Source organism: Myotis davidii, unplaced genomic scaffold, assembly GCF_000327345.1.
Source record: "Myotis davidii unplaced genomic scaffold, ASM32734v1 scaffold67, whole genome shotgun sequence".
NCBI lineage: Eukaryota > Metazoa > Chordata > Mammalia > Chiroptera > Vespertilionidae > Myotis > Myotis davidii.
The window spans coordinates 343327-346284 of NW_006298521.1; the positions used below are offsets into that span (position 1 = coordinate 343327).

The following is a 2958-nucleotide window of genomic DNA, read 5'->3' on the forward strand; positions in this document are numbered from 1 at the left end:
GACCCTCTCCAGCGAACACGGGAACCCGCTGGGGGGGTGAGCGTCTCCCCAGCCCCCGCCCCTGCGACCCTCCGTGGCGCCCAGGCGTTTGGTTTCTCCCACTCGAGTTTGGTGGCCTCAAGTGGTTCGGGGGAGAGCTGCCCTCTCCCGGTTTCTGAGGGACCGGTGTCCCCCCTCCACAGAGGAGGGCAACATGGTGGGGCCCAGTGCCAGGGATCTTCCCAGAAGCCTTCACCCCTAGACCACCCGGCCACTCCACCCAATACCAGCCAGTGCCCGGGATGGGGGACCCCCCACCGCCACCTCCTTCCTCCACCTCCCTCCTGGGGAAGCGCAGGGCCACCGTCCAGCCCCCGGCTCTGTATTCCAGACCAGGACCCTGTTTATAGGGGGCCGAGCTGCAGGAGGGACCAGCCAGTGAGGAGGCACCCCTCTCAACCTCGCGGAGAGGTGAGGAATCGCGTGGCACCCAGGGACAGCAGCACCACACATTTCCTACATCGACCCCCTGCACACCGACCCTCCTGTGCCTGAGCCCCCTGCACACCGACCCCCCTGCACACCGGCCCCCCTGCACACAGCACTGCGTTCAGACAGAGACTACGGGGTTCAAACCTGGCCCTGCCTCTCACCAGCTCGTTACTGCACGTCTCTGGGCCAGGGCTTCCCCATTGGGGGGCGAAGCTAAAACAGCCCCTCCTCCGGCTGCTACAAACGCAGTCACATCAGGGGGCGGGTTGCAGTGGTCCTGCTGGCCCCCTGGCTTCACTGAGTGTGGTTTTTTGTCTGTTTTAAATATGTCTTTATTCATTTGAGGGAGAGGGAGAGAGAGAGAAAAACATCAACGATGAGAGAGAATCATGGATCGGCTGCCTCCTGCACGCCCCCCACTGGGGATCGAGCCCGAAACCCGGGCCTGTGCCCTGACCTGAATCAAACCCTGACCTCCTGGTTCCTAGGTCGACGCTCAGCCCCGAGGCAGGCCGTGCGTGTGGAAAAGCAGACTTCTGATTCGCTCAGATGTCTTCTCACGAACCCCAGAAACTCAACTCCGCTGGGGATTCCTGGGGGGGCCCAGCCTTCGAAGCAAACAACCCACATTCCAATCCCTGCTCTGCCGCCGACCTGACCGGGCCTCAGGCAGGCCACTGGCTCCCTGGCCTCAGTTTCTCCCACTGTGGAACGGGGTGCAGGGGTGTCGGGAGGACCACAGAGGACAATGTCGGGGAGCCGCAGCACGGCGTCGGCGGCCGCGGCAGGACTTCTGGGGCTGCTCCTAGGTCTTTCAGGCCAGCCACCTCCTATCACCGCTCGCCCCAGGGCTTAATCACAGGGCCAAGCACAATCCCAGCCCCGTTATAACTCAACGCCACACACAGCCCACGGAGCGACTGTCGCTGGGGTGAGTTACGGCCCCGCGGCCCCGCCAGCCCCTGCGCACCAGCCACGGCCACGTGCAGGCACCCAAGGTCTCTGATTAGGGAACCTCGCTCCCTCCACTGCCTCCCCCCACCCCGTCCCTGTCTGCAGGAGCCCACGGTCGGAGCGGCCAGCCTGGGTGGCCTGCCTGGACGTTCTCAAGTTCACCAGCTCCAAGCAGGGATGGGGCTGCCCACACCGGGCGTGGGTGGTGCCTTAGCCACTCCATTCACCTTCAGGGACCCAGGCCGCCGCCCACGCCCACAGGCCGGCCTGCGGGGCCTTGAACTCAGCTCCTCCTCAAGGCTGTTCCCTGGCCTCTGCCCAGGACACAGACCCCAGGAGAGTTCCCACGGCCATGCCATCGCCAGGCCCACCCCCCATCCCGACCCCGCAGCACCCAAGGGCCCAGCCAGCTCTCAGCCGCCCCCACGCAGAGGCCTCCCGAGCGCCACCTGAGTCGCATCCGCCTGGCGGCTTCCCGAAGACGCCGCGTCCGGCCCGGCTGGCGGGCGTTCCCTGACAAGGACCTGTCCTCCCCCTCACTCCTCAGGCCAACGTCTTTCTCCCCGACTTGCTTTCACTTCTCTCCACCCGGAGGGCTCTGCCACCCCCGACGCTGCAGCAGCCCAGCAGGGAGGGCGGGCACACGGTCGGCTCCTGACACAAGTGGCCTCCTGTACTCGACAGAGGGCGGCAGCCTGGGCCCCCCACCTTGAGGGAAGGACCAGACACTGAGGGGGTTGCCTGGGCCACCACCAGCGTCTTCCTGCCCCCCCCCCTCCCGCAGCACTGACGAACACTCCAGGAATGCGCATGTCTCCACAGCAGCCACAGGGCAGGAGCCCCCTCCTGACACACAGAGATGGGGGGCCAGAAGCCACAGCTGGGGAAACTGGCCTAGCTCCCCAAGGATGGTAGCTCCCCCCGACCCCCTGCAAAACAGCAGCTGGCCGGAGCCAGCCCCTCCAGGACGGGAACCCCCTTCCCCGCGAGCTCGGGTGGATGGGCGTCCACAGGGAACTCCCAAACCACGGAGCATGGGGAGCTGGGAGGGGTCACTGGGGCCCATGAGATGCCAGGCGCCCATGGCACAGCCAACAACAGGGGCGCACCACGGAAACACCAGGGAGCCCCTCCTTTCTCCAATGACAAGGGTCCCATGCAGGCGCGCTCTGGGTCAGGAGCGGCCGTCTGTCACAGGGCGGCCCCGCTCAGATGCTCTGTTACCACGAGAGAAGGGGCTTCTGGCCGCAGCCCCCGGGCACTGGCATGGGATCTAATAACACCTCCCTTCCTGAGCCCCAGCCACTCTCCCCTCCCATCCTATCACCCACATACACCTGCCTCGGGGAGCCCTCCCGCCTCCTCCTGGCATCCGGCTGGTGAAGGGAGGCCCAGGGAGAGGGAGGAAGGTGGAGGTCCCCGAGCGGCCGATTCATCTCCCGACACCCACTGGGGACTGACTCGCAGGTGAGCGGAGGGCGGGCGGGGGCCTGGCAGGGCGGCCGTGGGGAGACAGACCACCTGGTTTTTCCC

The 2958-nt window shown here is 66.2% G+C and overlaps 1 protein-coding gene across 1 annotated transcript in view; it reads right to left on the reverse strand.

Moving 5' to 3' along the window:
- The window catches only part of GRAMD4 (GRAM domain containing 4), a 71294-nt gene that overhangs the window by 67487 nt on the left and 849 nt on the right, over positions 1-2958 (reverse strand). The gene's annotated exons all lie outside the window — the stretch shown is intronic.